The following is a 25364-nucleotide window of genomic DNA, read 5'->3' as shown; positions in this document are numbered from 1 at the left end:
CCTTGTCACTGTTCTCATGTCATCTCTTTGAGACCAACACCAAAAATGAGCTCCAGAAGTTTTACAACTGAAGAAACTTTATCACAGATATTGAACTGTGATAGTGATGCAGAGGAAGAGATTTCAGAGACAGAGGACAATGTTATTGATGATCCAGATTGTACAAAATCTAGCTATGCATGGAATATGCAAGTATACACAGAAAAGCTACCTGGAGGAGCATCTGAGAAGAATCAGAAGATGCATGTGGTGCTGAAGAGCTGCAAGGACATAACATCACATATGACAACTTCTTTACATCCTACCACCTCGAAGATGAACTTCTAAAGAGAAAGCTGACTATGTTGGGAACAGTCAGAAGAAATAAGCCGGAACTTCCCAGTGAAAATCTGAAGATGCAGGGCAGACCTCTGCATTTCTCAATATTTGAGAAATGCAGAGAAAGCAACAGTTGCTTCATACTGCCCAAAGAGAAACAAGAATGTTCTTGTCATGAGCACAATGCACACAGATGCATCTCTGAGCACAAGAGAAGACATGAAGCCACAAATGACCCTGGACTACAACTCCACCAAAGGAGGAGTTGACAATCTGGACAAAGTCACAGCAACATACAGTTGCCGGTGCAAGACTGCTTGTTGGCCCTTGGTGATTTTCTACAACATTGTGAACGTGTCTGCTTACAATGCCTATGTCCTGTGGACAGAAATCAACCAGCAGTGGAATGCCGGCAAATTGTACCCACGACGACTTTTCCTGCAAGAACTCGGCAAAGCACTCGTCACTCCCAAGATCCAGAGGCGAGCCAGGCCACCTCAATCCCCAGCAGCTGCAGCTGTCATTGAAAAGGTCAGGATTCAGTGCATATAGGTGTAAAGAAACGGAAAAGATGCCAGGTCTGTCCCTTCCGAGAGGACAGTAAAACAAGTACCTCTTGTGTGAAATGCAAGAATTACAGCTGCAGAAAGCATAGAGTTACATTCTGTCCATCATGTGGAGAACACTGAAACTGTTGAACATTGAAAATCTGAGAAAATGAGGCAAGTTAAATGGAAAAAAAGTGTTTGTGAAGAGGGAAAACTTTAACTAAATAGTTCTTAAACATAGTGTTGGTATTAAAAAGGTATTGCATGTCTCTTTTCTAAATGCTTATATCATCTAAAATAAAGTTGTTATTGGTTCACCTGATTTTTCGACTGTTATGAGTGGATTTACACAGTATGGGTCAAAATGACCCGCAACATAATCAATGTAATTTTTTTTCAACATAATACAAGGGTTAATTGCATGAACAACAATGGGCGGTAACGATGCTGATGTAGCCATCAGCCGTGTTCAATATTTCATCGTCTACACGCCTGTGCTGCCATCAGTGGTTTTTCTTCTTATTCTTCTTCAGTTTCTTCTTCATTTTGGTACAACTAAAGGTGCCTTTCTTTAAAAAACAGAATTTTTTGGCAGTACAATGCTATCGTTATTCATATAAGAACTTAAGTGATTTCGGTTATTATGAAGAAAACCATGGAAGATGCTAGATAACAGCTCTTCAATGAAATTTGTATGAGCCAATTTTCTTCTCATCATTATATTTGTACAAACAAATGTACCTTTAGTTGTACCAGCCATTAAAATAGAATAAATCAACTGAAGAAACAAGGGTGGTGTATTAATTTTTTCCATGACTGTAAGTCGCAGGACCAGCCAAACTATGGGAACAAAGGGTACCTTATGTCTGCAAAATGTAGGTCATTTTTTTCCACAACACTTCTAATTGTCTTTCTGTTGGTATTCATCGGATTTCCCAAAAGTACAACAGATGGGGGACTTTCTTGGTGGTCTTACCTGGTGATAAATAAAAATAATAAAAAAATACACATTGGTTCACGCAATAAGACAGTACCATCATGCACTTAATATAAACAAGTCAATTAATTCTCTCCTCTCACGGCTGTTCACGAGTGCCGACATAACTGTAACAATTAATTTTCTAATTATCACATTGTTTCAACGCCATACGGCTTCCTTTCTTTTTTTTTTAACACTGCTTTTAGTCAGCATTTTATTTCTCTTGATTACTCTTAATTCTCTGATTACACTCTCTTGAGTGTTTATACTCATAGCATTGACACTTCTCGTCATTAGGAGTACAAGTTGGGAAGCAGTTGTTGTCTATGTACTGATGTGTAGTTACCTGGTGTTCGGTAAATTTAAGCATTGTAATATTTGATACGGCTCACCCACTCTGGTGGAGTTCATTTGGGCTTGTGAAGTGAATTCAGGATTGTCAATCAAACTCTGTAACTGGTCCAAAACACCAGATATTAAGGTGGGGAAATTCCTATGTGACAAGCGCCAGAAGGACGGGGAACAGGTCTACAAAATACACCGCTAGGACGGGACTGGGACCAGAAGCAGTACAATCCCACCATCCCACGTCCTCCTCCTGTAGCCGGGTGGCTAAATACCCCTAATGGCTAAGTGGCTACAGGTGCGTCTTGTGACACGGCCCTCTTAGGATGTCACCCCATCAAAGGGACAAGAAGTCACCAAAGTGAAACAAAAACAGGGCAACACAACAGAACTGAACAGGCAATAAAAAATAATGGCGAGGCGGAAAGCCTGAAAAAGTACACACCAAAAAGCAAACAAAAATACTTATTTCTACTCACGACGAAGGTGGCAGAGGCAAGGTCACTAGGAAGTGAAAAAAAGAGCTGAGCTAACATGGACTGGTAATTGGTGGCTCAGAAAAAAGTACAGGACATGCGAACTGCGCCGAAACGAACCCACAACAAAGCAAACTAAAGGAAGGCTTAAGAAGGCCCGAACAGATAATTGCCGACATGGCTATGCCTCCTCCTCCCCAACCTCTCGAATGATCTGAAAATAGAAATAAAGCTGGAGAAAAAGAACAAAAAACTCCCCCCCAAACATAGCAATAAGAAAACCCAAACTCAAGGACATAACAGAAATGAATTTGTGTGGATGGCACAGATATACCGACCCGCATTAAAATCACAAGGAAGGGTACAGTTACAAATAAATGAGAGAAAATGCATCAGAAGTGCCACGTCTCCATCTGTGCGGCATGGAACATCACTCTGAGAAGCTTTTTGCTACATTTCAGCTAATTGAAATAGAAGCAGAAAACATTTTTGTTTAGAAAAGATGCTGCACATACAGAAACTCACAAAAGCTGCCCAGTCATGTCCTCACTTGACACATTTCTTTCTATAAGCATAAACACAGCTCTAATGTGGTGCTATTGACTCGCTGAGCTGAGGCCGCGTCTCAAAAGCAGCAGCCTAATCAGGGAAGTCCAGATTTCCCTCTCTCTGGCTACTTCATCCAGCTCTTCTCAGCGGATTCCGAGGTGTTCCTAGACCAGTTGAGACCGTACTTTGCAATTTTTGTGAATGGTGCAGTCCGGCGCAGCGTGGCACACCCACACCTCTATTGATCCCATCGGTGCAAATGGTAAAAAGGGAGGAGAAAACGCGTGAGAGGGTTTAACACAGCTGAGTGTTATCTTAACCAATCAAGTGAATGCCTCTCATTGTCTTTAAATATTCAGGGTCCACAGAACTACTGGCTCATCAGAGGCCACAATGAGCATCTCCATGTGGACCACCTTGCGAGACACGTAATCTGTGAATAATTAAATGACCAAAAGTAAGGGTGGAAACATAGGTTGATAGGTTGATGTAAATGTCTTTATGATAGACAATTCGATTCGAATCGAGACACACAGGTAACCATGCGATTCAAAAACAATATTCTAGATGCCAATTATATGAAAGTGTCATTCTTACAGTAATTTACACATCATATCCTCAAGCATGCTGTAAGGCACTGGCAAAAATAAAGTAAACAGAATAGCATGTGAAACATATACCGTATTTTCCGGACTATAAGTCACACTGTTTTTCATAGGTTGGCTGTTCCTGCGACTTATACTCCAGAGTGACTTACAAATGAAAAAAAAAACTGTTTATGTTACATAAACACTGGACACCTTTTCTGTTCATGTTTATTTTTTGTGTAGCTGAATAATGTGTTAGCATAGAACTTGCCTTCCAAGAGGACGTAATGTCTGTTTTGGTCAAGTAGTTTGTAAAATAAATTACCCGCAAAAAATGTGACTTATACTCCAGTGTGACTTATGTATGTTTTTTTCTACCTAATGATGCATTTTCTCCCCGTGCATGCGTGGGTTTTCTCCGGGTACTCCGGTTTCCTCCCACATTCCAAAAACATGCTAGGTTAATTGGCCACTCCAAATTGTCCATAGGTATGAATGTGAGTGTGAATGGTTGTTTGTCTATATGTGCCCTGTGATTGGCTGGCGACCAGTCCAGGGTGTACCCCGCCTTACGCCCGAAGACAGCTGGGATAGGCTCCAGCACCCCCCGCGACCCTCGTGAGGAAAAAGCGGTAGAAAATGAATGAATGAATGAATGATGCATTTTGGGCCTTTTGCGACTTATACTCCGGAGCGACTTATAGTCCAGAAAATACGGTATATTGTATAGACAGAACAAAAAAAGACTTGAATGAACATCTATTTCTTTGATGGGATCAATATTTGACATTCTATATATTATGTTTATGTTTTTATACCTTTGGATTTGGAATAGTTAAGTTTTTACATGAAGCCACTCAACTACGTTTTGCTGTATGCCGTGTGCAATGCCAATAAATCTCTCTATCTGTAAAAATATAACAATGAAAAAAGTTAACCTTCAGTTCAGTGTCTAATACATAATAAATAGATAAAACCCTTAAATAATGACACATCTCTACCAAGCACAAAGTATATCCCTGCTGAAAAAAACAGCATAGACCAGTGTAACCCGTCCTTTTCCTTTCTTTCTGCGTTGTGTAAGGAGGGAGTCTTCAAAGGTTTTCACAGGGTTTTTATTATTTTTTTTGTCCACATCTGCGTAGAGCAACAAAAAAATAAGGTGTGCGGCCCTGCGCGAGCTCCCGCCTCTCCTGGAACCGGAAGGAGAACCCGCTAAATAGGATGTCTGACGCGAATCAACAGGCCGCTAGCCGACCCTTGCTAACAGAGCTAACTTCTCTAACTTTAGAGACAGAAACAAGCACAGGCGGAAACTTTCACTAAACTTAATACCACACACACAATACAACATAGACACAGCTCAATAATCGTTCCACGCAATTTTACAGAGAGATAAAAAATCGTGTCTTACCTTGTCTATGTCTGCGGCGTGAGTGGACGAGGACGTCACCGCAACACTCGCACCATAGAACAACTGTACATATCCTATTTACACATACAAAGTAGAAAAAAATAATGGTTTAAATGATTTTGTGAAATAAAAAGACATTTTAAATGTGTTACACCAGCATGGAAATTATGCTGGTCAGTGCTTGTCTTTACTGGTCTATGCTGGTTTTTCAGTCTCATGGATGCAATGAAAATGCTGTTTTAACTGGTAAAAATGTCATAACCATGGTAATCGTCCAACATTTTAGATGGAGCATAGTGTACAAAGCAGAAAAGTTACCATACTCACTTCTGTTGGTCTAGTTGGTCAAGTTTGCCCCACTTCTTGAAATTCATCCAAAAACATTCCAAACTTCAGCGGGATTAAATACCGCCATCAGACAGGTTAGTTGAGCTAGTTGCTAAATAGCTAGCCCGGGGTTAGCATTCTCATCTCCAGTTATGGAGCATGCACTACGGTTCTCTGGCGTTATAAGACACTCTCATCTGATTGCTGCCCAAGATACCTGGTGCATGTCTCCACTATTGATTCATCTAAAGATTTACGGACGATTATTATCGATATAGGAGATATCCATTATATCATTCAGATACTCATCAGCTCTATTCCTCACAACTGTTACAATTGTATGCATGTATTATGCTCGTGTAAACTGTCAGTAGTTCTTCTCATTCTGTCTTCTGATCGTACTCATCATCAGTATGTGATGACTCCACGCGCCATTATATTCAATTAATCTCTGATACAATGAACAGGGAAAAAAAGCATGTGACATTTCCTTCTCTTGAAACCCTTTCACTGCAGAAATTCCTACCCACTCACTAGTGGGGGATGTAGTAGCAAGCAACAAGAACAATTTCGACCATGGCCTCTGACTGATCAGTAATGTGTACTGTTGACAGGTCAGCCTGCAGTCGTTACAGCGAAGACTCACTGAGGTGGAAAACACGGAAGGGCAGGAAATGAAGTCAAACACAAGGTGAGGGTACAATATATAAAAGAGAAAACAAAACAAACTTGGAAAATAACAGAAGACAGGAGGCCAGAACATCTATCCTGGTCTTGTAACACACTACATACTGTAGCGGGAGTTTGACATCTATTTCTTTATTGGTGAGAGGCGATCTGATCTGATCTGACAGTCGGCAACACAGATCATGTCCACTTGAACACGGATATTTTACAAACGCAATCTTTTGTATAGGTTTTTGGCCACTCAACCAAGCACGAATTATTGTCCTGAAAAACTGTCAATCAAATCACTTATGGCTGTTTTCAGGCTTTTGATTGGAGAAAATGTGCATGACTTTTGGTGAATGTGGGGACTATGTGCGTTTTTCTAAATATCTGTTTTTGTGGATGTAGTATTAGATATTATTATTACATCTTTAGATTCAGTTTATTAGCTCAGTGCATTTTCAGTCTGATAGGCTCTTATAGAAGACCTTTGTGACACACACTCACACAGCACAACAAGACTTGCACAACACTCAAAGATAACCCAAGATAATGTACGGAGTGGAGAAGATAGTAAACAGATGCAGTGTGAGCTAGTCTCTCTTGCACAAACAGGTACACCCTGGACTGGTGGCCAGCCAATCACAGGGCACATATAGACAAACAACCATTCACACTCACATTCATACCTATGGACAATTTGGAGTCACCAATTAACCTAGCATGTTTTTGTTGCATGAACAACAATGGGCGGTAACGATGCTGATGTAGCCATCAGTCGTGTTCAATATTTCATCGTCTACACGCCTGTGCTGCCATCAGTGGTTTTTCGGTAGACACGTGTGGATACGTCATTAATAAATGTATTTTAATGGGGTCCAACCGCAGCCATTTGGCCCATGAGGCAATATAGGCAGATGCTAAGATGCTAATTCATTTTCTACCGCTTATCCTCACGAGGGTCACGGAGGGTGCTGGAGCCTATCCCAGCTGTCTTCGGGTGAGAGGCGGGGTACACTCTGGACTGGTGGCCAGCCAATCACAGGGCACATATAGACAAACAACCATTCACACTCACATTCATACCTATGGACAATTTGGAGTGGCCAATTAACCTAGCATGTTTTTGGAATGTGGGAGGAAACCGGAGTACCCGGAGAAAACCCACGCACTCCACACACGAGATGCCCGAGCGGAAAATCGAACCCAGTTCTCCTAGCTGTGTGGCCTGCACGCTAACCACTTGTACATCGTGCAGACAATGTACCCTCTTGGTACCTTTTTGGTCCTGTTTTTTTTAGTAATTGGAGCTATTCATTAACCAGGATGGGGTGCCAAATGCTCACTGTTGTCTGCCAGTTCTAAAAGGCAGGAAATAAACTTTGCAATAAAGTGCAACTGTAAGCTGAAATCATTTTTTATGGTGCAAGAAGAAGGATGCAAGAACGATGCATCCTGCAACAATTGTGTCAATGACTGTGGATCGCACCGGGGACTACTTGAGATTATAGAGTTTAAGAGAACAGCAGTGAGTGTACAAAAGGGAGGGGCGGAGATATCCTTTGAGGCGGCTGCGTAAAGACTGTGTGTGCATGTGTATGCATTAAAGCGAGAGGGGGTGTGTTCACTCGGAGACAGCCAGGATGGCTTATTAGGAAATCATTCCTCTGAGCCAATGGTTTTTTAGAGAGACGCAGATGTCATTTGGCTGAGTAGTGGCGCCTCCCAGAGCCAGCCCATAGCGCTCAGTGTAACGCAGCGCTGTGTGAGAGCACCGCTGTCACTACTCTCCTCTCTCTTGCGCTTTCTGTCTTGTTGCCCACCGACACTTTCTTCACTTGCTCCCCCGTCTCTCTCTCCTCCCTTGCATCCTCTCCATCCTCCTCCTCCTCTCGGACTCTGTCCCACTGGCAGAGATATGATCTGTTACAAACAACAGCAGCATCAGCAGCAGCATCACCAAGATCCCAGGTAAGACCTTTTGTGATTTATTCACTTTGCACTGAGGTGCCGCAACACTAGAAAGCTCATTGCTCACCGGCTGATGTGCACAAATTGATTTCTCTGTGTTGCCCAGCACTGTTTTGCTATGATGAATTTGATTTGGAGCTCTGAGGGACAGTGCGAGGTAAGTTGTTTTATGCCTCTTAGTGAAGCGGCCAAGTACGGCTTATAAAGTGTGACAATGACAACACAGCTGTATTGTTTAGATCATGAGAAATCGGCAGCAAGGAAGCAAGGAAGGAACAGAAATAGGCTGGAAATCAGGATGATCAAAGCTGGGAGTTCAGCTCAGGTGTTGGTGTACTTGATCAGCAGGTGATAAAAAAGCTGCTTCATTGAATATGACTTTGCATTGAAAATCCTGCCAACCGTGAATGGTGCAAGATGTCTGTGTGCATTGGAAGGGATAGTTTCCTGACTGTGGACTGCACAAGGGAGCACTTGAAGGAATAATACAAAAAAAGGGTCAAAGGAATAGCAGCGTGCAGGTAGACACACGTGTGCAGACACAGTGACAGTAATTGTAAATCAGTGTGCATGGAACATTAACTTCCTGTCTGAGGAAGATGATGATTATATGATTCCAATGCACTGTTATGTGACACAGGAAAAGGTTAAGCCATGACAAAGGTGACATTGCTATTAATTGATATTTACTGCATTCACCAAAACACTTTTCTTAAGAAAAATATGTTTAAAGTTTGACGTGGTGGGCTTGTCTGCTGGTTGTAATGTTTCCAGTTTACCTGGAGGACCCCCGTTAAACGTTTCTTTGTATAATGATTAACATGTATTGTACAATGTTCCAATGCTCCATTGGCTGCGATGAAAGAAGAGTCATCACACGGATGCTTGAAAACGAAACCTGAAAATAGCTGAGAGCAAACTTACATTAAGTCTCATAAGTAATACAACGCTGTTCTTATATTTCATTCATGACCAGATTTTACAGCGCTCTCTTGTCCGGTGGGGAGGAATGAGAGAAATAGCTTTGTGATGTGAAAAGACTGGTTGTCGAGGTGAGAGAACATGCAGGCAATGGAAAGATGTGGGGCTAAAGCCTCTTTGGCATTGAAACACAATCTCACCTCAGCGGCCGCAGGGTTGGTAACCCACATGGAGGATGATATGAGGCACAAAGAACTTCATGGCCGTGTTTCATGAAAGAGTTGTGTAGTGGTGTTGTGCACTACGGTACATGTTATATTACACAATGGATCACACGGACTGGGATTATTTCTCTCTCTCAAACTTTTGACCAAACTAGGGATGCCCCCATCAGCATATTTGACCTCAGATTCAATTCCATTTCTAGTCAAAGGCGGCCATCCACATAGCAATAACTTCCAGAAAGGGAAAGTCTGACAGTGCCGCTTTATTGTTGTTGTACAATCCAGGAATACAGTGCAACTCCACCCTAACACCCCAACTATTGCCACAAATATTTACACTATTTACACCACGACAAAGCATCCCTGCATTGGTGGCCCTTTTACAGAGCCAAAGTCCTCCAGGACTACAGGTTTTATTCGAACAGCTGTTAAATAAGTCTCGGAGTCTCAAGGACAGTTTACAATTTAATTCCAACAGGAGTAGATTCAACTAATGGCCGTGCCAGCACTGGAGAGAGCAACTAGCTGCCAACAAAGGTTTAGCATCCAATCGATCTCTCAAGAGGAACTCTGTTCCGCTTTCTTTTATGACTTCTGTCAGAGAGTCAGAGTTGAATGGGTGTAAAATTACGTTTTTTAGCTGTTGAAATATTAGGTGCTAGCAACTCTAGACTGGACAGCCAATGGCACCTCAGACTGAGATAAAAAGGTTGCATATCTAGATATGATAAAAACACAGGGGGCCTGTTCCTGTTCCAAGTTAAAAAGTCTTGTGAATGTGTTATCTCTTTTGTGTTAGATAAACACAAACATGTTGCCGTACTCATTAAAAAAAGTAGAAAATATTCCATTCCTAACACTGTAAAGAATAGATAGGGGTTATTTTAGAGTTGGGACACTATAGACCAGGGTCTCAAACTCAATTTACCTGGGGGCCACTGGAGCTAGGGTCTGGGCAAGGCTGGGCCGCATCAAGTTTTCAAAAAAAAAAAAAAAAACGCATTTATTAAAAACAGAAAAATATACAAACTTTTTCAGTGCTTTGGTTCCGATTTTCTACAATAAAAGCTCTGATAAAACATTCCACTGTTCTCAAATATCTTCATTTCTATTTTTCTGCACAAAATAAGATGAAAAATAAATAAACAAATCAAGAATAAAGAAAATCAATCAATCAGTAATAAATAAATATAATAATAATAATAAAACGGCAAATAATAAAAACTTAAGAAACCACATATAGTTGGTGGGTAGACAAATTTTTTTTCAGATTAAAATTAACAAAGCATTATTAGAGCCCTGTAGACATGACAAAACACGGCTATAGTCACATTTATACTTTTTTTATTTACAACATATTGCGCAACTGCAGGGTCTTGAGACACATGCTAACTCGCAAACTAGAGAGCTAGCAACCTAAACGGTAGCCTTCAAGTTATTTCCTTTAAACTTAAATAGCCAAAAACTTACCACTTCCACACGGATAGGGAGGGTAACTATTAACAGTTATTTAACCTTTAACATGAACATTAATCAAACGTAAAAAAAAATTCTGGGTACATGATACCATACAGCATCCATATCAAACTTGCGCGGGCCACACTAACATTAAACTTTCATATCAAGGCGGGGGCCTCAAACTAGTGTCCTGTGGGCCACATTTGGCCCGCGAGCCACGTGTTTGAGACCCCTGCTATAGACAGATACAGGGGATCCTTCCATCATGTGTATTATATGTGTTTGAGGTTTATTTTGTTACCTGCGCTGATCAGTTGTTTAAGCGCACTGCATATTTCTGTGTTCTGTGTGCTTTTTATTAAATTACGGCTGCAAACTGACCCAATATGATGTCAAAGAAAGTCGCAAGCGCCACAACTTTTGAATGCAATAAAGAATTCAGACTGAAGTATGGAGGTAGCATCTACTACAGTATGATTGTCATTCAAGTTAACGAGCTCATACATGTTGCAGGGGGAACGGTTTAAGGATGACACACTACATATGGTGACTGTGTGCCAGTGTGTGCAATGATGACTGTACCTGCTGCTGAGGTTTACGATAAAGTTTAAGTGAGCAACTATACAGCTTAAATCATTTCTCCCTCCACTCATCTCTGTGTTCACCAGAGACGTCCATTTATCCATTCCATTTTGCATTTATGTGTATTTTGCATATGATTTGCCTTTATAGAATGTGTTCATATTTTGGGTATCTGGAAGAGATTCATTGGATTTACATTATTTCCTACGGAATTATTTTTTAATGTTTGGTGACGAAATCCGTGGTTGCACCAGTAATATTCCACCCACGTCACAATTTTCAGTGCAGCTTCCTCAGATGACAGACGACATATTGGAAAGTGGCTCATTGCAGTAAATACTGTAAAACAATAAATAAAACAATGAGCTCTTTGAGGAAAATGAAGCTGCCTCAGCTACTTGCCTGACACAGTCTCTCTGTCATTAACCCGGCACTCAGGCAGAGACCCAGAAAAATATCAGAGTTTTGAGGAAATTAGAGCTGGAGAGATGAGGAAAGCTGGTGCCTTTTCAGTCCGCTGAGGGTTCTCTTGCTGACAGCTCCACTCTGTCTTTTTTTTTCAGGCTGGTTGTGAGCTGCCCCAGGTGTGACAGGCAGCCAGGGTAATGGGGGACATTTGACAGATGCATATTTCCAACCTTGAATGCTTCATATAAAGAAGATAGACGGCATAGATTCGGGCTCAGTGGGGGACAAACTGTTGGGTTGTGAATCACTCCAATGAGTAGCTCGCCTCGCTGCTCGATTGATCTCTATGACGTGAATCTCACAACCCTTCAATGTTACTAATTGCATCCCACCCCAACTATTGATTGAAATATGAGGGTTGTAGATATGTGTATTACTCCGACTGCAGACTAGGACTTGAATTAACGGTATCCAAGTTAGTTGCTTCCCATGGAGGACTCCGAGGGGTGTACACAGCATTCATAATCATCCATCATCCATTGGAGTGTCTGCTGCTGCCAGAGAAATTATTTGTGTCCAAACACAGGTGTCACAAACTTTGTGTCTCTCTTGGAATCCCAGTACTGCAGTGGTTTGCGGTTATTTTTTGTCATGACGACCCGAGGGGACAAAACTGTTATCATGTTGCCCGGAATTGAAATACTATTGACGATGCGACATTATTTATCCGTATTATATGCTGGCACCAGTATTCTGTATATAATTCCTTGACTAAAACAGATTCATGAAATGGGCTAAGACAACACCTGCCTGTAACATTAAAAAAGTGGAAAATATTCCATTCCTAACAGTGTAAAGAATAGATTTGTGTAAGTGTAAAGAATAGGGGTTATTTTAGAGTTGGGACACTATAGACCAGGGGTCTCAAACTCAATTTACCTGGGGGCCACTGGAGCTAGGGTCTGGGCAAGGCTAGGCCGCATCAGGTTTTCCAAAAAAAAAAAAAAACGCATTTATTAAAAACAGAAAAATATACAAACTTTTTCAGTGCTTTGGTTCCGATTTTCTACAATAAAAGCTCTGATAAAACATTCCACTGTTCTCAAATATCTTCATTTTTATTTTTCTGCACAAAATAAGACAAATCAAGAATGAAGAAAATCAATCAATCAATCAGTAATAAATAAATATAATAATAATAATAAAACGGCAAAAAATAAAAACTTAAGAAACCACATATAGTTGGTGATTATTTTTTTCAGATTAAAATTAACAAAGCATTATTAGAGCCCTGTAGACATGACAAAACACGACTATAGTCACATTTATACTTTTTTTATTTACAACATATTGCGCAACTGCAGGGTCTTGAGACACATGCTAACTCGCAAACTAGAGAGCTAGCGACCTAAACGGTAGCCTTCAAGTTATTTCCTTTAAACTTAAATAGCCAAAAACTTACCACTTCCACACGTATAGGGGGGATAACTATTAACAGTTATTTAACCTTTAACATGAACATTAATCAACGTAACTAAAACAGATTCATGAAATGGGCTAAGACAACACCTGCCTGTAACAACTTAAAACAATTTCCAAGTTAAATTTACTCAACCCCCCCCCCCCCCCCCCCCCCACAAATCCCCTGACACAGTGGTGAATAATCGTGTAACCTCATTGAAGTTTTGGATTGACTCTCAATAGTGCTTTCTTAGGTAAACTAACTAGCACACAACTATGGTGCAATCAAGGACTACCGAAAAAAGTATGAAATCGCAATACTTGACAAAAAAAACATATCATATAACACTATACATTTTACCTGCATATCACACATTATTACAGGCTTATTTTCGATGGGTGTTTTCTGCCCATTTTCTGAGACAAAAAAAAAAAAGATTAGCGCCCAATACTTAAAATTACAATTGCGCCTGAACATTGTTGTTGTTGTTCCATGCTCTGTGTGCATTCATATCAACAAGTAAGTTTGAAAGATTGCTTTGTGCTGTAAGACTGTTTTATCTCGTAGATTTCACTTATATTAGTGTTCAAAATAGATTTCAAAATTAGGCTTGATTGATGGTTTTATGGGCGGCACGGTGGTCTAGTGGTTAGCGCGCAGACCTCACAGCTAGGAGACCAGGTTTCAATTCCACCCTCGGCCATCTCTGTGTGGAGTTTGCATGTTCTCCCCGTGCATGCGTGGGTTTTCTCCGGGTACTCCGGTTTCCTCCCCCATTCCAAAAACATGCTAGGTCAATTGGCCACTCCAAATTGTCCATAGGTATGAATGTGAGTGTGAATGGCGACCAGTCCAGGGTGTACCCCGCTTCTCGTCCAAAGACAGCTGGGATAGGCTCCAGCACAGGAAAAAGCGGTAGAAAATGAATGAATGAATGAATAAATGATGGTTTTATGTATTTTTGTATTTCAGATACTATTAAAGGGGGTAGTGGTTCTTTTAGAGTTGGGACACCATGGAAAGATTTCAGAGAATGGACAAGCAGGATCAAAACTAGCAACTTCCTGTCAGTACTGTTCAAGCTTTTTCTAAAAGGGTGCATTCAGGTGCATCATATAACTCCTGGGACACAAGTTGTCGCTGCATTCAGGGACACCTGTAAGTCACAGCAAACACACCCACACATAGTCGAGCCAAATTTTGGTGAGATTTACAAATCTTTGGACGGATGCTGCTTTATCATGATTGTTAAATTTTACCCTTCAATTTGGTATGAAATGAATATGCAGAATGGATAAAAAAAAGTGAAGCTAAAATTAAGTCTATTCAAATGAAATGGGTTGAAAGGCAAGGATGATAATTCATCTATTTATCTGTGCTCATTTCAAATTTTGTCCTAATATCACCATGCAATATACATATTTTTGATCTCGAATTGAACCAATCAATTATGTTCAATATTTCAAGTTCTTTCATTCATTTTCTACCGCTTATCCTCACAAGGGTCGCGGGGGTGCTGGAGCCTATCCCAGCTTTCAGGCGAGAGGCGTTGTCCACCTTGGAGTGGTGGCCAGCCAATCACAGGGCACATATAGACAAACAACCATTCCCACTCACATTCATACCTATGGACAATTTGGAGTGGCCAATTAACCTAGCGTGTTTTTGGAATGTGGGAGGAAACCGGAGTACCCGGAGAAAACCCACATGCACGGGGAGAACATGCAAACTCCACACAGAGATGGCCGAGGGTGGAATCTAACTCTGGTCTCCTAGTTGTGTGGCCTGCGCTCTAACCACTCGCGCACCGTGCAGCCATTATTTCAACTTAATTACTATAATAAGGTTTATGTTTTTTAAATGTGCAGTGGTTGGGGGTACATGGCCCCAGGTCAATTATCTGAGGGGGTACGTGACTGTAAAAAGTTCGGGAACCACAGCTATACATGACTGCTACTAAACTGATGCTGGATGACCGGGTCTATTAGCTGTCGTAATATTTTGTAAGTGGGCAATGTTGAATTAAAATGATGAATTTATAGATACAAACAACACTTGAAAAAAAGTGAGGTGAAAAATGATTACCTTGCAGGGAGAAAAAAATAAACTTTCTGAGAAAAAGGTATTTAATATCTTATTCCCTTCTGGGGTCTCCACTGATATCAACGTGCTTGCAGTGTGCATGGAGCTCAGGGAGGCAGCGTGACTTTGAGTATGTGTGTGTGTGTGTGCACATGTGGTGCAGGTAATTACATTTCCCACCTAAGGTGGTGGTTATATGAGCTCCTAATTCATATTCATATTTGGGAATTAAAACAGACCCAGTGCTAAAGAAACAAAGACCTGCTCTGTACTGAAGCATTACAGTACTTCTTATGTGATAGTGCTGTAACATTAATTCCGGAATATTAGCCTTTTAACACTTAAATGTTTTGACTAGCGGTTATAAACACACATGGTCTTAATATCAAAGTATATGCACCACAATCCCAAACCTGTCTTTGTAAAAGAGGTGCATTCATGTCATGCCTTTCCACCTGGATATATTTTCTCATTCACCATCCAAATGTCCAGAAAGAGAACCTGCAGTGTGAGCTTCTGCATCCACTCCAAACCTTTAAGATGTATTTGACAGATGAAATGCTCTGCATAAAGAGAACAGACAAACTGCACCGCAGCTTTTCTGTGATGGTTTCATAAAATGTTTCTTTTTTTTTGGTGGTGTCAGCGTGGATTTGTTGTGACATCTTTTTCCTCTCCGGCATGACCAGAATACTGAAACACAAACGCGGTTTAAAACCAACATTTTAGGAACGTGAATCACCTGCGACTGCTGCCTTTGTCTTCTCTTTTAACACAAAATGGTCTCTCATGTTTGTGCATTCAGTGAAACTGCCATTAAGTGATTTGAGGATTGTAGTTACACTTTTTTTACGGAGTATAAGTTGCATCAGCCATGTTGTTTGGCCTAGAGGAAAAGAACTGGCGGTAGCCGAGATGAGGATGCTTGGGAGTGACCAGGATGGATAGGATCAGGAAAGAGTACATGAGAGGAACATTATATGTTAGAGGCCTTGGAGCTAAAGAGGCCAGACTGAGATGGTTGGGACATGTCCAGAGGAGAGATAGTGAATATATTGGTAGAAGGATGCTGCCAAGTAGGAGGAGGTTTATGGATGTAGTGAAGGAGGACATGAGGGTAGTTGGTGTGAGAGAGACAAATGCAGAAGACAGGGTTGGATGGAGGAGATAGGTTTGCTGTGGCGAGCCCAAGGAAAAAGAAGAAGAAGCTGCATCATTAAAAAAATGCATCCCTCACCACTTCACGCTTGAAATTCTTTAGTCTGCCACATTCCTTTGTCTAAATTAAGCATTTTCAAGAATAAAAATGGCTTAATGAACTACAATACATATACAAGGCATTTGAAAAAGTTGACGTTGTATTCTACACCGGTCACTAGGTGTCAGTAATGTTACTGTAAAGTTTGGTAAGACAGTCAGGGACCAGACTTGAGCGTCGGGTTTGAACAAGTTTGAACAGGTTTCAACGTTCTCACAAATGTATCACGGCAAGCTGAAACTCAACCTTGAACCCCTTATATCACTTCCTGTTCGCCATTCACTCTGCTCCCCTATGGAATATATTTATATCAACAAAGACGAGCATTAATAATGTCAAAAAATTACAATAGTGGTGTTAGTTCATGTCTAGAGGGCTCTAATAATGTTACAAATTGTAATTAGAACTAATTTGAAGGTTTTATATTCTCTGACTATGAAAATATGTGATTTATAAATAAGGAATGCTACATTGTGTAAATTCTGTAATTGTGTAAATACCGCTATTTATGATGGAGCTAACAACATTAAATTCCCAAGAGAAGAAGAGGACAGTTTAATAAATGCCACAATGTTCTTAAAGAAGACACTTTTAATCCCAGTGTGTAGGCATGTATCAAAAGGTCGGATTTTAACAGCAAATCTTCATTTTTGTATTCATAAATGAATTAAACTGACAAATAAAATGATGACAAAAATAGCTCATAAGAACTTTAAAAACTATTGTACTTTTTCCACTTTTCTCATGTTAAACAATACCCACATTTCCGATAATGAGGTTTGCGCATTTGGAAGTGAGCCCTAAAAGAAATTTTGCAATGCTCAAAATGCTCAATTTGAAAAGGCGTGGTAAAACCGTTCCTTTGTGACATCACAGAGGGGCGGACTTCCTTATATAGTATAAACTCACTGCCCTCCCCCAAGCTCTGCTTTAACTATTTCCATGGTTTTCTTGATAATAAGCAAAATCACTTCTGTTCTTAAATCAATAGCTACGACATTGTACTGCCAAAAATAAGCTGTTTCATTTTAATTGTCCAAATAAGAGTACCTTTAGTTGTACAAGGCATTAAAATCAAGCAGAAACAGAACAAATTTTGGTCTAGTAATTTCCATGACTGTAATTAGACTCCCAATTAAACAACACTTCATGCAGCATTTCTCAATCCACATAGATATTATATAATTAGAGCTGTGCATTACTTACAGACACATAGTCTCCTAGGGTAGTGTTTTAGAAAGTATTCTGTATTTTGCGCTGTATCATTCAATTTATGTGTAAACAACTCATTGAATTATTGCGGCCAAAAATGCAAACGTCGCACATGACTATAATGTCGCAGGATTGGCCAAAGTATGAAAAGTGTGATAATACTCTGGAAAACACACTTAATAGGGATGTCGTCTATTGGCATAAAAAATTGATATCGGTTCATACTGGTACAGTAAACCTCGGATATATCGGATTCAATTGTTCCCACTGGTTTTGTCCGATATAAGCGAAATCCGTTATATGCGTATACCGGAAAATGTCCGTTTTACGCATATATCGGATTTATATCCGGTATATGCGTAAATCAGATTTTATCCGTTATAAAAAGGCACTTCCTTGACTATGTTTCCAATGTACCACGATGCGGCCATCCGATATATGCGAGGGAAATTTAATGGAAATGCATTGGAACGGGACTGGAGATTTTGTCCGAAATAGGCGAAATCCGTTATAAAAAAATCCGATATGTGTCCGTTGTGAGCGAATTTCCGATATATCTGAGTCCGATATATCCGAGGTTTACTGTATCAGTTTTTCGTCCAAAGATGATATCAACATGTGAGGGGTGATCTGCTACTGATTTGCTTGCTCAGTATTTCTGCAGTTTGCAATTTTATTCCAAGTTTGGCCTTTGTATTGTAACTATGCAAGTAGAAATGAAAGTGTTGGGGGGAGCAAGGCGTCCTGATTTAGTCTAATTTCTAGTTTCGCTCCTGCGTGCAGAATTAGCTGAGTTTATATTTTTTGTGACTGTATTTGTCCAGAGTTTCTTATTTCGCACTTTGTACGGATGGATGTTTGCGCCACATACAAATGTGCAGCTTTTTAAATTGTATAGTTGCCAGCATTAATACATTTGATTATTTATGAATTTATTAATTATACTGTATATAACCTATCTTGCTTGTTGATAGCAAGGTGTCATGATCTGCAAGCTTGAAAAAAAAAACATGCATTTAGTAAGTTGTTTTCATATTGCAGCAGGTACCTTGGAAGGTTAATTGTGAAAGGATATATTCCTCCTTGCCCAGTGGCAGAAGTGTGGGTGGGTATCATTTCCACAGAGAAAAATATTCTGACAGAAGCTGGCAACCAGCTTGTGTAAATATAGTGCATGCGGAAAATATGTCAGTGTTTTTGACAAGCATGCATCCCAAGCTATATGCATTAAGATTAGTTCTAATATAAATCCTGAAAAAGTTGTTTTATAAGCTATGACTTTTCATTTTCCTGCAATATGAAGATGTCGCTGGACATTATGTTTGTGCTATAGTCTGGGATCCATTTCTCTTCACTTATGTGCTTTTCAAGTGGTTTACTGTGGCAGGAGCACACACAGATTTAATGATCTCATTACCTCTTAGTTCGGGGCACTAAATCACCAGATCAAGATCAGGTGAAGGTCAGACCACTCAATGAGGACCTTTATCTAGACACTTGCAAGAGTGAGGTTCAATTTTCAACTTTAGCCGGTTTTGTCCTCACATATTTCATCCATTAAATTGATAAACACTTCATAATGAACGGGTTGTGTTAGCATCTGAATCATGACTATTCATATTACCAAGAATTTTGGACTGGGTGACTGTGGTGTGGAGTATCCATCCCATCTTTTTTTCTCCATCCCATCCTTTGGAATGAATTAGACAGATAGATAGTGAGCCAGGACCTCTTGTCGAACATGAGTGACTTCGGATTGCTCAGATATTCGTCTGATGAATGAACCGAAGCTCCCGGAGACACACTCCCTAATCTTGTAGAACGTATTCCCAGAAGAGTAGAAGCTTTTATACAGTAACTGCAAAGGGAGGGACCTATTGCAAATTCTCTTTCCTGTTACTATGTGTAGGTGTAATGGCAGGCTTGAAGGGAATTTAAGTGTGAGACTGCACCTTTTGAAAGGATTCTGGTGACGTCTAGCAGTGCTAGAGAAACATTAGATTTTTGTCAAAATGTCTGAATTTGATGGGGTATTATGAATTTTGGGATTAATTATTAACGAACCACTGAATTTGACCACAAAAAAAGCTTTTGTAATAGCAGCCATTATGTACTCAGTTCATTCATTCATTCATTTTCTACTACTTTTACCAGTAGTACTTTTCCTGTCGGGGGAGGGGGTGCTGGAGCCTATCCCAACTGTCTTCGAGCGAGAGGCGGGGTACACCCTGGACTGGTCGCCAGCCAATCACAGGGCACATATAGACAAACAACCATTCACACTCACATTCATACCTATGGACAATTAACCTAGCATGTTTTTGGAATGTGGGAGGAAACCAGAGTTCCCGGATGCTCGGGGAGAACATGCAAACTCCACACAGAGATGGCAGAGGGCGGAATTGAACCCTGGTCTCCTAGCTGTGAGGTCTGTGCGCTAACCACTAGACCACCGTGCAACCTACTCAGAAGTTCATTCATTCATTCATTCATTTTCTACCGCTTTTCCTCACAAGGGTCGCGGGGCGTGCTGGAGCCTATCCAAGCTGTCTTCAGGCGAGAGGCGGGGTACACCCTGGACTGGTGGCCAGCCAATCACAGGGCACATATAGACAAACAACCATTCACACTCACATTCATACCTATGGACAATTTGGAGTCGCCAATTAACCTAGCATGTTTTTGGAATGTGGGCGGAAACTGGAGTACCCGGAGAAAACCTATTTTTTCACTTAAGAAGGCAAAAACCTACCACTTCCACACAGGATCGGAGGAAATTTTTTTCTCACTTATATCATGGACAATTAACCTAGCATGTTTTTGGAATGTGGGAGGAAACCAGAGTACCCGGAGAAAACCCATGCATGCTCGGGGAGATGGCAGAGGGTGGAATTGAACCCTGGTCTTCTAGCTGTGAGGTCTGTGCGCTGACCACTAGACCACCGTGCAACCTACTCAGAAGTTTTCATCTCGTATTATCGGAGAATGAATATCCATCCAAAATAACGGTGGTGCTTCGCTTCTTTGGAACACAAACACTTTTCTAAGTCTTGCTGACCTCCAACACCCGAGCAGTTTTCAATTACAATAACCAGCCCGCCTCACTCAGAATACAAAAGTATGGCTTCAGCATGCCTTATCTCAGGGGTCCTTGTCAAGTAGCTGCCTTATTTGTCTGCAGCTCCTTCCAGCTGGCCACATGGGTTATTCTTTGGGTGTTAGTCAGATGGGAGGCACTTGAAGAGGCTGTCACAAATCCCTAGCACAGTATTGTCAGCCCGCTGGCCTTTTGCTTAGATCTCCTGCTTCCATCACCCCTATTAACTCTGGATCACTGGCTATATTCACTAAATCTTCCCTCCAGTAATCGAATTAGTGTTACGCTTTTCTCCTGATGGTGGCTTTTTTTTCCACCACCGCCCTCCACCCCCTACCCTCCCGGATCCCCTTTTTCAGTTGACATTTTCCTTGTTATTCTCCTGCTGTCTTTTAGGTGTCAACGGTAATTACATCTAATGAGAAAGGAAAGGCGTTGCTCACCTGAAGAGAACACATGACCTCTGGTTGAAAACATGCTGTTCTCGCTTTTGCTCTAATGGAAATGTGCGGTTGCAGTCCGGGGGCGGGAATGGGGGGTTGGTTGACGTGCCACTTGGATATTCCAGAGCCCAGTTTGTGTTATACATAATTAACAAAAACATAAACGCAACACTTTTGTTTTTGCTTCCATCTTTCTGGAGCTGAACAAGGTCATCTCTCTCAAATATTCTTCACAAATCTGTCATATACAAATGTTTATTGAACAAGTGGGCCATAGGCTGGCCACAATAAAAGGCCATTGAAGCACCGAAGAACTGGAGTCTGAGTGTCGAATTTGGGAGAAAACGTTATTTTTCTTGCAAACATTAACTTGCACTGTTTGCTACGTAAGACATGAAAGCCCCGTCTCTCAACCACAACAGGAAGCGGAAAACCCCCGTCCCTTGCGCCCACGCCTCCGGGTGGCAACACCTCCCTTATCGATAGTTCCAGGGTGAATTATGTCCTGGTAACCTACCACTACACCATCATAATACGTATGTAGCTTTGCTGCATGCCTACTGCATGCTCGCTGAACACTGATTGATGAAACTGATGAAACAGCACATTTTGAAGGGACCTTTTATTGTGGCCAGCCGAATGCACACCTGTGCAATAATCATTATCTAGTTTGCATGCCACACCTGCGAGGTTGATGGATCATCTCAGCAAGGAAGAAGTGCGTATCGTTTCGGGGGTGTGCCCATGCAATTTTTGTGTTCCCCAAATGTCTGCTTCTTTTTTTTTGGCTTGTGGAGAACTTAGTTGTTGTGAGTACAAAGTAGTAAGATCTTGACATGCATGGGAAATGTCTTAACTTGCATTGGCTGCACTTATTACGTATTTGGGGTGCACATTTGGCGCACAACACACATAGGAGTCCACATAATGATGTACGAAAAGCCAGAGATTTTGGCCAAACCTGACACCAGCAAAACACACTAAAAACTGCGTTTGTTTGAGATGACAAAGAACCTCTGTGCAGGTCTGCTTCTACAGCTCGAAAATCAGCACATTACCCGTGCTCAGTCCATGGATAGACTACAGGCAGATGAAGGACCTTGTATGACCGGTTGTGACCGAGGCTTAACACAGATTTGGAAAGATTTGTGAGCAATATTTGAGAGAGAGCCTTTTGTGTACTAGATGGGAGCAAAAACAAAAGTGTAGATACAAATGGAAGTTACAATATTTTACATGAATACATCTCATAAATAACAACTACTTCAATTTGAAAATGCAGTCTGACTCAGTCAAGTCGTGACCATGTGATCCCAGCAGAGTTGATTCGAAAAGGAAAAAAGTCTTCTTTTCAACACCACGATTGGTTCTTGTCAGACTTGCTGTGATAAGGCGCTTGGAATGGGATTTTTTAAAGCTCTGTTCACATACTGACCACTTATACCAAAGTCGCTATCTCTTTTCTGGAAAATCTCGTAGGTGATCAAAGTAAACCTTTGAAACTCAGATATTAAGGCAGCCTTCATAATTGGATCACGACTCATGAATGGTTGTTGAAATAAGCAAAATGTAATATCCTCAGCTTAATCATTTATTACAGTAGCAACTCAACAAATGCCAGATTGTTGGTCTGATTGATGGTCTAACATGCTGTTCTTCTACAACAATGCACTTTCCCAAGTTAGAATATCGACAGTTTTCCAATCTAATCTTATCTGGTTTTATATTATTATCATTATTGTTGATTTTTTCTTTTGAGACTGTAATAAACTCCTCTCTACAGGCAAGTATGATATGTACGAATGCATGCATGCATGTCCCAGAAGGCCAAGCACAAGGTCAGACCAGGAAGTCATAAAAACGGGAAATCTACACAGTTGACATGATTAGGGACCACTTTGCAGTTTTGAATTTTGCAGCTTCACTATCACGACTTTTCAAAAATAAATAAATAAATGTTGATTCTTAGTATTAAAACATGCATATTTAATAACATCCTAAGTATTATTGCCTTAATTTAAATATTTTCAGGAATGAAAATTGCTAATTCAACAAAAAACATTCAAGAAGACGAATTAAACTATTTAGTATTCTGCACTGGTCACTAGGTGTCAGCCATGTCATAGTGGTATGACTCGAGCCAACTGCAAGTACGTTGTCCAGCAAAAAAGCGAACTTTCCAAATGCTAAGGCTGCTTCTATATTATGTCTCAAATGGGCCGCATGGTGCACAAGTGGTTAGAATGTTGGCCACACAGTCAGGAGATCGGGAAGACCTAGGTTCGAATCGGTGCTGTTTTCTTCAAGAAAGCCAAGAAAGTGACATTGTTATTAACACCAATAACAATAACATTCACTGATATTTTGTTGTTGTTAAAATCATCCAGAACAAGTATGTTGTCTGGAAGTGACTGACACTGATGGTTTAATGCAACATAAAAGACCAGTGAGCAGTGACCATCCATGTTTAACTACCCCTGGCATGAAAACCCATAATATTAGTGTAAGATTCATAGACTATATCTAGTAAAAAAAAATATATATATTCAATTTCTGAGACTGCCAGATTCATAGAATATTAATAGAGAATACTGGTAGAAATTAGTTAAACTTCCTATGGGTTTATGACCGTCCATGTCAGTGTTTGTGTTTTCTCAGTCAGGATAGTTGATGGCAGGAACACTTTCTAGTAATAGTCATTCAGTTCCTGTATCTGAGGTTTAGGATGAAATCAAATGTGCCGGAACACCGGCAGTTGTGTTGTGGCGACGACCCCAGAATGCAGAAATGAGATCTGGTTAAAAAATACAGAGATCCAGCATCAGACAGTGTAACAGGCACCAATAATGCGCAATGAACCAGCAACTGAAACACGCCAGAGGCTCTACTAAATAATCAGGAGGGAAATTAGAAGGTGTGTGTAACCACAACGAAAAACAGGAAAATGCACATGGCAAAGCAGGAAGTAAGTACAAAATACAAGTCAGAAACCGTAAATAATGCACAAAAGAGAATATAATCAAGTGCCGAATGCCGCCATTTAGACATGTGAATAAGCTTACCGTATCTTGTCCAGCAAAAGCCTTCCACACACAAAAATAACAGGATTAACATTGTTTTGGTGTCATAAGCACTTGAATCCATCACATGAAGATAGCCTACAAAGAATAATGGTTTACAATCAAACCTCGGTTTTCGAACTCTACTGTTTTGTTAATACAGAAAATTCATTCATTTTCTACCGCTTTTTCCTCACGAGGGTCACAGGGGTGCTGGAGCCTATCCCAGCTGTCTTCGGGCGAGAAGCGGGGTACACCCTGGACTGGTCGCCAGCCAATCACAGGGCACATATAGACAAACAACCATTCACACTCACATTCATACCTATGGACAATTTGGAGTGGCCAATTAACCTAGCATGTTTTTGGAATGTGGGAAGAAACCGGAGTACCCGGAGAAAACCCACACACACTCGAAGACCATGCAAATTTTTCTTTAATGCGCAACCTTTTGCCCGCTACACTCCTCCATGCTTTTCACTACCTGCTTGCTGGAAGTGCCTTAATACATCACAAAGATGCATCTCAAGCTCGTATGAAATGCACTTCTGTCACCCTGTGGCCATTTTCAGGGCTTAAAACTGCACTAAACATGAGCTCTTCTGTTGTGCACTTACATCATCACCTCTTTTTGCCTCTTGCACAAAAAATGCAAGACATATGAATACATTTTCAGGATTGGCCGTTTGGGTTGAAAAAACAAGTGAATAGAAACAAGTTTCAGGTAACAAATAAGAATAATTTCCATCTTGACAAACCTCAATTTTTATATCAAACAGACAACATTTGCAGCAAGTGTTTTATACATCTTTAACCATAAGGTGGAGTCTTCGGACACTGAAAACACTTAGTTGCTGCTAAGCAGAGGTTGTATTGCACAGTTTTACGACAATCTCCTTTTCTTCTTTATAGGAGAAACGGTGTTTAAATTTAACAGGATAACACATTCCTGTCCTGGTTCTCTGACTCCTCCAT

General features: G+C 40.7%; 1 protein-coding gene across 1 annotated transcript in view; it reads left to right on the top strand.

Annotated features, from left to right (window-relative positions):
- The first annotated feature begins 5564 nt into the window (after positions 1 to 5564).
- thsd7ba (thrombospondin, type I, domain containing 7Ba) overlaps positions 5565 to 25364 on the top strand; it is a 234907-nt gene continuing 215107 nt past the window's right edge. The window contains exons 1-3 of the mRNA XM_058081143.1: positions 5565 to 5638; positions 6158 to 6234; positions 8127 to 8183. The gene's annotated coding sequence lies outside the window, so the exon portion shown is untranslated. The remainder of the gene's footprint in view (positions 5639 to 6157; positions 6235 to 8126; positions 8184 to 25364) is intronic.

The sequence above is a fragment of the Doryrhamphus excisus genome, chromosome 9 (genome assembly GCF_030265055.1).
Source record: "Doryrhamphus excisus isolate RoL2022-K1 chromosome 9, RoL_Dexc_1.0, whole genome shotgun sequence".
NCBI classification, from domain to species: Eukaryota; Metazoa; Chordata; class Actinopteri; order Syngnathiformes; family Syngnathidae; genus Doryrhamphus; species Doryrhamphus excisus.
The sequence above is the reverse complement of the archived record's forward strand: the minus strand, read 5'-3'. Positions and strand labels throughout refer to the sequence as shown.